General features: G+C 39.1%; 1 protein-coding gene and 1 pseudogene across 1 annotated transcript in view; both read left to right on the top strand.

The window, feature by feature from the left end:
• Positions 1-14,196, top strand: part of Il1rapl2 (interleukin 1 receptor accessory protein-like 2) — a 1,532,967-nt gene that overhangs the window by 64,977 nt on the left and 1,453,794 nt on the right. The window lies entirely within an intron of this gene.
• On the top strand, positions 8,000-8,684 carry Lsm12-ps1 (LSM12 homolog, pseudogene 1; annotated as a pseudogene).

Raw genomic sequence — 14,196 nt, forward strand, 5'->3', positions numbered from 1 at the left:
GAAGCCACTCTCCTGTCCCTGAGCATAAGAATCTCTCCCAGTCCTGAAAGGATGTCCAGTAACTCCATCATTAGAGTAGCTATTTGAAGACTATAACATTGTCTCCAATGAAGTTTCCTGTGAGGAGAAAAAAAGCACCACCTCTAATTCCAGCCCCAAGGAATCTGATACCCTCTCCTGTCCTCCATGACACCAGGAATTGATGTATACATACATATAGGTAAACACACACATATATAGAATAGATAATCAGACAAATAAAGCATTGGTTCTATGGCATTCAGGGTGGCGAAATCTGAGCAAATGGTGCATCATCTGCTGATGATGGAGGAGAAGAGATTCACTGGATTCAAGTGAATCCTCTGACAACATGAGGAAAATGAGCCTTGGACCCTGCCTTTAGAACCCATAGAAAGGAAATGTTGTACTCAGACTCAGAAATAGCGGAGAATCACAAGAATAAAAGCAAGGTATGAAATTTGGAATGTACAGAAAAGACTGGAGAATTGAAAAAGAATGAGAAACTTAAGACTGAAAACTAGGACAAAGAGATTGAAAACTGAGATGTCAACAAAGGAAGCCACCACATCTCTGCAGAAACTCAGAGCAGAGCACTAACAGAGTCACATATCAAGCTATGGCACTGGGAAAGGAAAGATGCATTATTGCTCATTGATGGCAAACCCTCGCTGCCTTACTAACTCAGTACATAAATATGCAATGCTATTCTCTACCTGTCTCCTTAGTATTTGTGGTGAATTTGCTGAAGCTGGTCTACAACCATTTGGGCTGCCACTAAAGCTTTCCCACTATCTCCACAGAGCAAGAAAGCAGGGCAGTGCCTAACTAAATAATTCAGATATAACCAAGCATCACTTTAAAAATTGTCTAAGACTATAGGTGTAGTCATTTGTAACTGAAGATAAAAGTATATTTTCTGACTAATGGCTATCAAATTTCTGCTGAGAAATTTTCTTCTTCCAAAACTTCCTCTGTTTCCTCAATGCTACCACTGCTCGGGAGAATTGACAGCATTAATGTTTACCTGTTCTGGAAACAAAGTTTTCCATTCAGGTCTTAAGGTTAATTATTGGGCTGGAAATGTAGTTCAATGGCAGAGCACTTGCCTAGCATGCATAAAGCTCTAGGTTCAATTCTACAACTAAAAATAGTATTAATATTATTACTACTGATATATCTATAGACCCCAACAAGAACAAAATATTAATTATTAATATTAATATGTAGGTTATTTTAAATAAAATATAATCCTACAAAAAGAGGATACCAAGATAATGCTTCTCAGTGCTATGATCTATGGGAGACTCACAGTATTTGTCTCCTGTTCCAATGCTGTTTTATAAAATGCAGAAAGTTTGAATATCATCATCAGTGATACATAAAGTTCTACGATGGAGCTGGTTGGTGTTTCCTTTTCATAGCTGATTTATCTACCCCGCCTAACTCTCACTCATCAGTATTATCTAACTATCTTATACTTCAATGTATGGGGAGGGGGGGTGAATGTACAAAGAGAGGAGAGGCAGACACCTACTTATCAGCAATGCCATTTCCCAGTGCACTCCTGGAAGGAGGCTATCACTCTTAATAAGCACATCTCTGTTTTGAGAGAAGCAAAACGGCGTCTAACGGCTTGTCTGTGTTCTGCAGACTGAAACCAGCGTAGGCAGGTAGGATCCCTGAAGACCTGTCTTTAGTCTTCACTTTAAGATGTACTTTTTTCTCCTATTATAGGCTTTGAGTACTTTATTGACTCTTTGCCTTTGGCTTCACTCAAGCAATGAAATCTTGCACCTGGCTCAGGACAAGAAATATGCCTGCAGTTTATCCTCCATATTTTTTTGCCAGAGTAAAAAAAAATAGTTCTTGCCTGTCAGGGGAATATAAGCAATATGCTCCTGTGTGAATACTTATTACTTGCCTGTCAGAAAAAGGTTACAGGAATTTCCCTTTGGGGAGGATGCCGTAAAGACTTTTCTTTTTCCTCCCACGTAGAAATTTTCTTGCAGATGTTTCTCTCAAGGTATTGCAGCTGCAATTCCCTTTGGAAGTTCATGTACCACAGAGACACATTTCCATCCCAGTAATACATAGCAAACACTTTCCTCCTGGAAGGAATGTAGAAGGTTTTCTTACTGTGAAGGAGAGTGTGAAGCAGTCTGAAGCACAGGGATTTTCTTTGGAGATCTGGGCTTTCAGTTCACCATGGGCCACCCATAACCCTGGGACTGGGGCAGGCCTGGGGGTGCATATTCTTGTAACCTAAGTCTCTTACAAGTTTGAAGTGATGGTGCTATTGTGAGGTGCCTGACTTGATATGTGTTATGCTGAAATTGAATACTATGACCTTGCTTGTGAGTACTCAGAAATTCAGTTATCAGGCAGACAGACGTAGCATGTAATGAACTAGTGGCCAGATGTGGGGGTGATTTTCCAGCTCATAGCTTGGTTGATACCTGCTTAGCATTGCTTAAAAGAGCTTTTCTGTGAAGCTTCATATGGTGTTCATCTATTCAGAGCTGTCCCCCAATTCACATTCAGTAGAGAATTATTGTTAGGTCAGTGGCAATCTTCATTGTGTTTGGCTATATTGTTCATAGCGCTGACATCACCATAGACTGCCAACCATTTCATATAGAATTATTGACATATCCAGGACAACTACTGGCCTGTTCATGAATGATCAAAGACTGTCAACTGTGGTTAACCCCTGGTGAGCTAAGGTAACCTGCACCAAGAAGAGAAATAGCTTTCCTTTTTCTTTGTTTCCAAATTAAAACATAATTACGTCATTTCCCCCTTCCCTTGTCTCCCCTGACCTCTCTCATCTGTCTTCCCTTGATCTCTCGCAAAATCATACCCTCTTTTTCTTTAGTTGTGTGTGTATTCCAATATACATATAATACATGCATAAATTATGTTTAATAAAGAAGTACAACTTGGGGCTGGAGAGATGGTTCAGCGGTTAAGAGCACTGACTGCTCTTCCAGAGGTCCTGAGTTCAAATTCCAGCAACCACATGGTGGCTCATAACCATCTGTAATGAGATGCCCTCTTCTGGTGTCTGAAGACAGCTACAGTGTACTTATATATAATAAATAAATCTTTAAAAAAAAAGTACGACTTGTTCAGTTTGTTTGGTGCCAGTTGTATGTATATGAATGTGAATTGACAGATTTTATTGGATAATAGTCAAGGGCTCATCCATGGGAAAGACTAACACTCCTGCTCTTTGTGTAGGGTTAGGGTTCCTGAGACTTTCCCTTTCACACTAACATGTCTATTGTTGTCATCTTTGTTTAGGACCCAACTAGGCAGTCATGGTCTTGAGACTTCATGGGTGTAGCTTCCTGATGTTTCTAGGAGATTCAATCTCCCAGAAGACTTCCTTTTCTTCTGGCTCTTACAATCTTTCTGCCTACTCTTCTAGAATGTTCCCTGAGCCTTATGTGGAGGAACAGTGTTGTAGGTGTAACAGTGAGGACTGGCTACCATGTAGTCACTTGCTGTGTATATTTTGACCAGTTGTGGATTTCTGTGATGGTCTCCTTCTGAGTCAAAGATAAGTTTTTGGATGAAGGGTGAGAGCTACACATACTTATGGGTATGAGGCTAGATATTTAGAATGCAGTTAGAAAATATGCTGGAGCAGTTGGGGCTCAAGCTAAAAACCGGAAGTGTCCGGTCCCAGAGGAATTTTGCCTCTGTGTGTCCTGAGTCCACCAGGCAGGTTGCTTGGAGCAGAAAAGTTGGTCTTACCTGTGGTCCCGGGGCTCAAGTTGCTCATGGGGGTGCTGCTTTTGAGCTCTCTGTGAGGGTGGCAACCAGGAGGGCCTGCGCCGCCTTTTCCAGGAGCCCCCATGCACCAAGGTCCCAGATGGCGTTAGGTGTTTTCCTCTAGAGTCAGAAATGTGGGCAGAGTGTGCCCTGGAAACCGAGAAGGGGAATAACAATCGAAATGTAAATAAGAAATATTCAAGTTAATAAAGATTGAAAAAAAAGAGAGAGAAAATAAAAAGAAAGAAAATATGCTGGCGCAATAAAAATGGCAGAAGTGGGTTCTTCTTTATGATACATGACCTCTCTAGCCCTGAGTGGTTGTCTAGGTGTCTAGTACCAGGCATGATGTCCTCCCTTTTGAGTGGTCCTTAAGTCCAATTAGAGAACTGTTATTCACTACCAAGATATGAGTGCATCTATCACACCTTTAGGGTTAGTCATGCCCGTCATTGTTTTTGTTCATAGATGTTGCCATCTGGGAAGAAATATTGGTTGTCTTCCTTCATTGGACATCTTCTTATACTATGAAAGGTAGTCCAAAGGGCAGAGACTTTCAGGGCAGATTCAACTCATAATCCTCCAGGACTCATGACTGAAGTGCATGCTGTGTACAGCATTAGGGAATTACTTTCAACCTTTGATGGGCAATCAAGAGCAACAACAATAGCCTATAATATTTGAGGTGTGTCTTGGAGATATATATATATATATATATATATATATACACACATATATACATATATGTATATATATTCACAAATATACATAGGCCTAATGAATTATATGCTATTTAGGCAAATAAATAATATGATTTTGTATGTTTTTTCAGGTACCATTAATGATACTTTACTCTCCTTCCCCTATCTCTTTCTGTATTTTCTTTCTCCAAACCCAATTAAAACTCTGTCCCCATTTCACCCTTTCCAAATGGCTTATACTCTCCTATCCCCCTACTCTAGTGGTATCTTGAATGCCATGATCCCATTATTACTTTCTCAGTTTTCGCAGTTGTACCAGGCCATATAGGCATATCTGAAGATTTAGAGCTAGGAACCACAGATGAGTGAGAACATGTGGCATTTGTCTTTCTGGGGCTTGGTTAACTCATTCATTATATTTTCTATTTCCCCATTGTCTATTTACTTGCAAATTTCACAATCTCATTTTTCTTTATAGCTGAATGGTATGGCATTGTGTATATGTACTAGGCTCAGGCACTGGGTATAGAACATGGCTAGAAATGGGGATTGGGGAGGATGTGTAGAGGCCAAGATCAGGGAACTCAACCAGTTGGGCCCTGACCCAATATATGAAGAACCTGGTTAGGCTAATACAGAAATGACTTTGTCATATGAAATTGGCCTTGACATAGCTAGTGAGTCAACAGAGAAAATATTAGTATTAAATATTATTATTATTACTACTAGCAATAGAGAATATGTATTGTGTACCAAAGATTTATATAAACAAGTGAGAATTACTCATGTAATCATTACTATAACACAATAAGCTCCTATTATTTCTCTGAGTTTACAAATTAAAACACCCAAGTACAGATGAAGTCATTTGTCAAGTTTATACAGCTAACCAAATAACAGTATTATTTTTTCATCATCTTGGGAATCCAAGTTTGCCATTAAAGCTCTTCACTGCTAGACATATTGATTCCCCACTATTGTCAGTGATCAAAGTACACTTTTCTATACAAGGAAGTTTGCCTAATGCTTCCATTTGCATGCATGGAAATACACGGGTGTAGAAGGTCTTCAGTCACTTTAGAAGTAGTGGTGGGTTCAGCACTGACATGCTGTGTGACTTTTGTAGTACTTTTAACTTCCAAGCCATTTCTAGTTCTAAAAGTAAGTAATAACCTTTATCTTCCTCCCCTGCCTGACCAGTAAGAAGTATGAAGTAAATGCTTTGGATAGTACTTCTTCATTTACAACCTGTTTCTATTGAATTTCTGACGAAGACTTTAGGTGTATTGAATAATATGTGGCAGTGGAGATAGAACAGCCCAAGCTTTTAGTTAAAAGAAAGTTCAGGCTAGGGGAAGAGGAAAGGAGGCTGACCTTTGCACAGACCAAGGGGACCTGGCAAACTGGAAAGTGAGCTGGCAAGTCAGGGTCAGGAGAACAAAGAGGAGAGGCAGCTTTGAGAGTGAGCTGGCTTTTTTCTTGTTGATCTTAGTGGTTTGCCTTTCCCTAGAAGAATAGTATCCTTTGAAGGAAGAAGGAATGGGGATGAAAATCAGAGTGCATCATGCATGAGGCTGTGAGAGAATGTAGCGCTCACCACATATTGCTACAGACACTCACAGGAGCTCCCATTCAAAGGCAGCATACACAGTGAGATAGTTCAATTCTTGATACAGGGATTTTTCCAGTGGAGAAAATAGACATGGCATTTCACTGATGTGGGAAAGACTTAGTCATCCAGGATGAGTGAGGGACATCATTGAATTACAGGGATGTACTTCATTCAAATTATTTTGCCTTACAGAAAACAATGTTGTATTCTAACTATCTTAAAAGACAGTTTCAAGAGGCACAATCCATTCGAGGAACAACAGGGTTCTTTGACTCATTGGGGCTTTTGTTACCCACTTACTTTCATCACAGTTTTCTGACAGCAATAAAGTAATTTTTAATAACATTCACAGAGAAAGCGCTTTTAATGATAGAGAATATACTAGATGCCACCCACTCCAAACTTTCTTAGATGGTTTATATTCCAAAGTTATTCTTCTTCAGTGTTTCTTCATAAGATTTTCTTTCCTTTTAAGGCCATTACTATTATATATCCGAAGTGACCTTAGGTATACTCCCTGATTGGCTGTCTTTCTGCTTAAGTTCTTCCAAAGCCTCTGATATGATCATGTGAGCACTATATATTGTTGCTTTCTTCTGTTATCTACATCTACTTCTGTTATATATATATATATGAAACATGAATATATATGATATATCTATATAAATATATTTAATATGATTAAAACATTGAAAGAAGCAAGTCTGCTTTATACCTATGCTCACACTTTTCCAGTAATAACAGGGTGAGAAAATTCTTAGTTGTGTGTGTGCTTCTGAATTTAACCTAACACCAAACCAAAACAACATTGTTTCTCCTAAGAGAAAAAAAAATCCCCAAGAAACAAATTAAAAAGTAAGAATGAACTATAAGTTATGGTGTAGGAAATATGAACTCTTCAAGGATTATATTTGCTATTTTTATTCTTTATTTTGATTTTTTTTGTTTTCAATACATCCAGACTGCAATTTCCCCTCCCTCCACTCCTCCCACCGACTACTGTTCCTCTCTCATCAATCCAATTCTCCTCCATTTCCCTTCAGGAAAGAGTAGGCCTCCCAGGGATATCTCCTGAAAAAGAGCCATACAACAAGACTAGGCACAAACCCTCATATCAAGGCTGGGCAAAGGCATCCCAGTAGAGGGAAAATAATTGGCAAGAGAATTGGAGACAGCCTCATTCCCACTGTTAGGAGTCCAACAAAATCTTCAAAATAAAAAAAAAAAAACCACAGCATATGTGCAGAGGACCCAGTGTAGCAGTTATATGCAAGCTCCGTGACTGCCAGTGGGGTGGGGAATAGCAGGTTTGTTTTCCATTCTACTCAGTAGGGGGCAGCAGTTTTCTTACAAGATAATCATAACAGTTATGAATACCTAGCAAGATGAGGCTAGATGCTGATAGAGTCCACTTTCTTTTAGACGTTAGAGACCATTAAGGTCACCTTTTCTGAAGAATTGTTAATGTCTAGACGCAACGTAAACTGGGAAAAAATGACATCTGTTGAATGGAAATAACAGTATGGAAGAATTTCTAGTGATTGCACCTATCAACTTTGGTAACTATGTTATTTACTCAATTGTATCTTAGTTAGATACAACAGAAATGGAACATTAGATACGGGACATTCATGACCTGCTTATATAATTACCACTCTATCTATACATTATACAAAATTGCTTGTTGTTGTGGAAATGACTACATCACAACATTTGTCCCTTTGTAAGATTTTTTTTTCTCTTTTGGTAGAAAGTATGCAGAAGATAACACAGAAATGTGGAGTCAAAGTGTAGAGAGAGCATAAATATGTAGAATCAAAGTACACAAGAACTAGGGCTGAGTTTTCACCGCTGCTGCCACCACCACCACTGTAGCTGCTTTCCCAAGATGGCAGCTCCTCCAGGTGAGTACTTTAGTGTTGAGAGCCAGGTGTGATGCAAGTTGGTAGCTTTCGACTACCAGTCCAAAATGCTGGCTCTAAAATGTCCCTCCTCCAGCAGAAAGCCTAACCAGGCAGACATCTTGCTTATAAACTTACAGTATGTTTCAGAAGTGGAAATAATTAAAGATCGAACAGAAATCCCTCCTCTTCTAGCTTCACTCAATGTTGGTAAGCTTGACAGCAAAGTACCAACAGAGGAGGAGGAGAAGCTGAGCCAGGCCTATGCAATCAGCGCTAGGGTCTCCCTGGAGGGCCCGCAGCTCTTCCAGACCATTCACAAGATCATTAAAGACTGTAAATGGCAAGAAAAAAAACCATTGTAGTCGTGGAGGAAGTTGTTATTACACCCCCATATCAAGTGGAAAGTTGTAAAAGCAAAGAGGGGAGTGCACTGAGCCATGTACGCAAAATAGTTGAAAAACAGTTCAGAGACCTGGAAAGTCAAAAGATACTGCAGCGTTCACAAGCCCAACAACCACAGAAGGAGTCTGCCCTGTCATCCTGAGTCCACACACATGGAGGACTCTTCCAACATCCAGCCACAGAGATGGTGGTGGTGGCTTCAGCGGAGGCAGGCCGGGGGAGGGAAGGGATCCTAAATATTTTTTGCTGATTCTTATTAGGCTCAGTGTTTCAAAAAGAACGTGGACTTGAACAAACACCCAACAACAACAACAACAACAAACAATATTAAAACCTTAGCAAAAATATTTTTCCAAAGGATATACAGCAAAAACCTCCAATTACAAAAATTTCACCTTTATTGAAATGTTTGTTGTTGCAGGAACATAGCCATGTTATGCTAGATGCTGAATTTTCATCTCTCTTAAGTATGTTCGTTGTATAAATTAGTCCCAAAGAGACTAAAACCTAATGGCTTACTTTTAAAAAGTACTTCTTTGCTGAATCAGTTATTTTTTCATGTGCTAATAATAGGTGAAAGAATATACCCTGAATAGCTTCATAAAATTATTATGACTTTAAGTTTTCATAGTTAATTTTACTGGTAGAATAGAATTGAAAAGTTCCCATATAAAAAACATGGGTTTGATGTAAAGCAATAGTTTGATTATTAATACAAAATTTTTTCAAAGGAACGATGATTCAGAAAGCAAATGAAATTGTATTTCAAGATAACTACTTCCAGTTTGTTTTTGTCTAAAAATCCCCACACAAAGTAGTAAAGTCTATCAATAGAAGATAGGAAACAAGGTTACTGTTGTCATTTTGATGGTTAAAACATAGATTGGAGAAAAAGATATCAAAATGATAATAAAACCAAATAAGCTTCATCACCTTTGACTAAACCGACTATCTTGGAGAAAGAAAAAAGTGTGGAGTTGTGGCTAAGTGTTTGAGGTTTTAGACTAGAAATGGGAAACGTGGTAGTAATTTTCATTGCTATTTTCTTTTTTTTTTTTCTTTTTTTTTTTAATTTTTATTTTTTTTTTATTAACTTGAGTATTTCTTATATACATTTCGAGTGTTATTCCCTTTCCCGGTTTCCGGGCAAACATCCCCCTCCCCCCTCCCCTTCCTTATGGGTGTTCCCCTCCCAACCCTCCCACCATTGCCGCCCTCCCCCCATAGACTAGTTCACTGGGGGTTCAGTCTTAGCAGGACCCAGGGCTTCCCCTTCCACTGGTGCTCTTACTAGGATATTCATTGCTACCTATGGGGTCAGAGTCCAGGGTCAGTCCATGTATAGTCTTTAGGTAGTGGCTTATTCCCTGGAAGCTCTGGTTGCTTGGCATTGTTGTACTTTTGGGGTCTCGAGCCCCTTCAAGCTCTTCCAGTTCTTTCTCTGATTCCTTCAATAGGGGACCTATTCTCAGTTCAGTGGTTTGCTGCTGGCATTCGCCTCTGTATTTGCTGTATTCTGGCTGTGTCTCTCAGGAGCGATCTACATCCGGCTCCTGTCGGTCTGCACTTCTTTGCTTCATCCATCTAGTCCAATTGGGTGGCTGTATATGTATGGGCCAAATGTGGGGCAGGCTCTGAATGGGTGTTCCTTCAGTCTCTGTTTTAATCTTTGCCTCTCCCTTCCCTGCCAAGGGTATTCTTTTTCCTCATTTAAAGAAGGAGTGAAGCATTCACATTTTGATCATCCGTCTTGAGTTTCGTTTGTTCTAGGGATCTAGGGTAATTCAAGCATTTGGGCTAATAGCCACTTATCAATGAGTGCATACCATGTATGTCTTTCTGTGATTGGGTTAGTTCACTCAGGATGATATTTTCCAGTTCCAACCATTTGCCTACGAATTTCATAAACTCGTTGTTTTTGATAGCTGAGTAGTATTCCATTGTGTAGATGTACCACATTTTCTGTATCCATTCCTCTGTTGAAGGGCATCTGGGTTCTTTCCATTTTCTGGCTATTATAAATAAGGCTGCGATGAACATAGTGGAGCACGTGTCTCTTTTATATGTTGAGGCATCTTTTGGGTATATGCCCAAGAGAGGTATAGCTGGATCCTCAGGCAGTTCAATGTCCAATTTTCTGAGGAACCTCCAGACTGATTTCCAGAATGGTTTTACCAGTCTGCAATCCCACCAACAATGGAGGAGTGTTCCTCTTTCTCCACAACCTCGCCAGCATCTGCTGTCACCTGAGTTTTTGATCTTAGCCAATCGCACTGGTGTGAGGTGAAATCTCAGGGTTGTTTTGATTTGCATTTCCCTTATGATTAAAGATGTTGAACATTTCTTTAGGTGTTTCTCAGCCATTCGGTATTCCTCAGCTGTGAATTCTTTGTTTAGCTCTGAACCCCATTTTTTAATAGGGTTATTTGTTTCCCTGCGATCTAACTTCTTGAGTTCTTTGTATATTTTGGATATAAGGCCTCTATCTGTTGTAGGGTTGGTAAAGATCTTTTCCCAATCTGTTGGTTGCCGTTTTGTCCTAACCACAGTGTCCTTTGCCTTACAGAAGCTTTGCAGTTTTATGAGATCCCATTTGTCAATTCTTGATCTTAGAGCATAAGCCATTGGTGTTTTGTTCAGGAAATTTTTTCCAGTGCCCATGTGTTCCAGATGCTTCCCTAGTTTTTCTTCTATTAGTTTGAGTGTGTCTGGTTTGATGTGGAGGTCCTTGATCCACTTCGACTTAAGCTTTGTACAGGGTGATAAGCATGGATCGATCTGCATTCTTCTACATGTTGCCCTCCAGTTGAACCAGCACCATTTGCTGAAAATGCTATCTTTTTTCCATTGGATGGTTTTGGCTCCTTTGTCAAAAATCAAGTGACCATAGGTGTGTGGGTTCATTTCTGGGTCTTCAATTCTATTCCATTGGTCTATCTGTCTGTCTCTGTACCAATACCATGCAGTTTTTATCACTATTGCTCTGTAATACTGCTTGAGTTCAGGGATAGTGATTCCCCCTGAAGTCCTTTTATTGTTGAGGATAGCTTTAGCTATCCTGGGTTTTTTGTTATTCCAGATGAATTTGCAAATTGTTCTGTCTAACTCTTTGAAGAATTGGATTGGTATTTTGATGGGGATTGCATTGAATCTGTAGATTGCTTTTGGTAAAATGGCCATTTTTACTATATTAATCCTGCCAATCCATGAGCATGGGAGATCTTTCCATCTTCTGAGGGCTTCTTCAATTTCTTTCTTCAGTGTCTTGAAGTTCTTATTGTACAGATCTTTTACTTGCTTGGTTAAAGTCACACCGAGGTACTTTATATTATTTGGGTCTATTATGAAGGGTGTCGTTTCCCTAATTTCTTTCTCGGCTTGTTTCTCTTTTGTATAGAGGAAGGCAACTGATTTATTTGAGTTAATTTTATACCCAGCCACTTTGCTGAAGTTGTTTATCAGCTTTAGTAGTTCTCTGGTGGAACTTTTGGGATCACTTAAATATACTATCATATCATCTGCAAATAGTGATATTTTGACCTCTTCTTTTCCGATCTGTATCCCTTTGATCTCCTTTTGTTGTCTGATTGCTCTGGCTAGAACTTCAAGAACTATATTGAATAAGTAGGGAGAGAGTGGGCAGCCTTGTCTAGTCCCGGATTTTAGTGAGATTGCTTCAAGTTTCTCTCCATTTAGTTTAATGTTAGCAACTGGTTTGCTGTATATGGCTTTTACTATGTTTAGGTATGGGCCTTGAATTCCTATTCTTAACAGGACTTTTATCATGAAGGGGTGTTGAATTTTGTCAAATGCTTTCTCAGCATCTAATGAAATGATCATGTGGTTCTGTTCTTTCAGTTTGTTTATATAATGGATCACGTTGATGGTTTTCCGTATATTAAACCATCCCTGCATGCCTGGGATGAAGCCTACTTGATCATGGTGGATGATTGTTTTGATGTGCTCTTGAATTCGGTTTGCCAGAATTTTATTGAGTATTTTTGCGTCGATATTCATAAGGGAAATTGGTCTGAAGTTCTCTTTCTTTGTTGTGTCTTTGTGTGGTTTAGGTATAAGAGTAATTGTAGATTCGTAGAAGGAATTCGGTAGGGCTCCATCTGTTTCAATTTTGTGGAATAGTTTGGATAATATTGGTATGAGGTCTTCTATGAAGGTTTGATAGAATTCTGCACTAAACCCATCTGGACCTGGGCTCTTTTTGGTTGGGAGACCTTTAATGACTGCTTCTATTTCCTTAGGAGTTATGGGGTTGTTTAACTGGTTTATCTGTTCCTGATTTAACTTTGATACCTGGTATCTGTCTAGGAAATTGTCCATTTCCTGAAGATTTTCAAATTTTGTTGAATATAGGTTTTTATAGTAAGATCTGATGATTTTTTGAATTTCCTCTGAATCTGTAGTTATGTCTCCCTTTTCATTTCTGATTTTGTTAATTTGGACGCACTCTCTGTGTCCTCTCGTTAGTCTGGCTAAGGGTTTATCTATCTTGTTGATTTTCTCAAAGAACCAACTTTTGGTCCTGTTGATTCTTTCTATGGTCCTTTTTGTTTCTACTTGGTTGATTTCAGCTCTGAGTTTGATTATTTCCTGCCTTCTACTCCTCCTGGGTGTATTTGCTTCTTTTTGTTCTAGAGCTTTTAGGTGTGCTGTCAAGCTGCTGACATATGCTCTTTCCTGTTTCTTTCTGCAGGCACTCAGCGCTATGAGTTTTCCTCTTAGCACAGCTTTCATTGTGTCCCATAAGTTTGAGTATGTTGTATCTTCATTTTCATTAAATTCTAAAAAGTTTTTAATTTCTTTCTTTATTTCTTCCTTGACCAGGTTATCATTGAGTAGAGCATTGTTCAATTTCCACGTATATGTGGGCATTCTTCCCTTATTGTTATTGAAGACCAGTTTTAGGCCGTGGTGGTCCGATAGCACGCATGGGATTATTTCTATCTTTCTGTACCTGTTGAGGCCCGTTTTTTGACCGATTATATGGTCAATTTTGGAGAAAGTACCATGAGGAGCTGAGAAGAAGGTATATCCTTTTGCTTTAGGATAGAATGTTCTATAAATATCCGTTAAGTCCATTTGGCTCATGACTTCTCTTAGTCTGTCGACATCACTGTTTAATTTCTGTTTCCATGATCTGTCCATTGATGAGAGTGGGGTGTTGAAATCTCCCACTATTATTGTGTGAGGTGCAATGTGTGTTTTGAGCTTTAGTAAGGTTTCTTTTACGTATGTAGGTGCCCTTGTATTTGGGGCATAGATATTTAGGATTGAGAGTTCATCTTGGTGGATTTTTCCTTTGATGAATATGAAGTGTCCTTCCTTATCTTTTTTGATGACTTTTAGTTGGAAATTGATTTTATTTGATATTAGAATGGCTACTCCAGCTTGCTTCTTCTGACCATTTGCTTGGAAAGTTGTTTTCCAGCCTTTCACTCTGAGGTAGTGTCTGTCTTTGTCTCTGAGGTGTGTTTCCTGTAGGCAGCAGAATGCAGGGTCCTCGTTGCGTATCCAGTTTGTTAATCTATGTCTTTTTATTGGGGAGTTGAGGCCATTGATATTGAGAGATATTAAGGAATAGTGATTATTGTTTCCCTTTATATTCATATTTGGATGTGAGGTTATGTTTGTGTGCTTTCATTCTCTTTGTTTTGTTGCCAAGACGATTAGTTTCTTGCTTCTTCTAGGGTATAGCTCGCCTCCTTATGTTGGGCTTTACCATTTATTATCCTTTGTAGTGCTGGATATGTAGAAAGATATT

The sequence above is a fragment of the Rattus norvegicus genome, chromosome X (assembly GCF_036323735.1).
Source record: "Rattus norvegicus strain BN/NHsdMcwi chromosome X, GRCr8, whole genome shotgun sequence".
In the NCBI taxonomy this organism is placed as follows: Eukaryota; Metazoa; Chordata; class Mammalia; order Rodentia; family Muridae; genus Rattus; species Rattus norvegicus.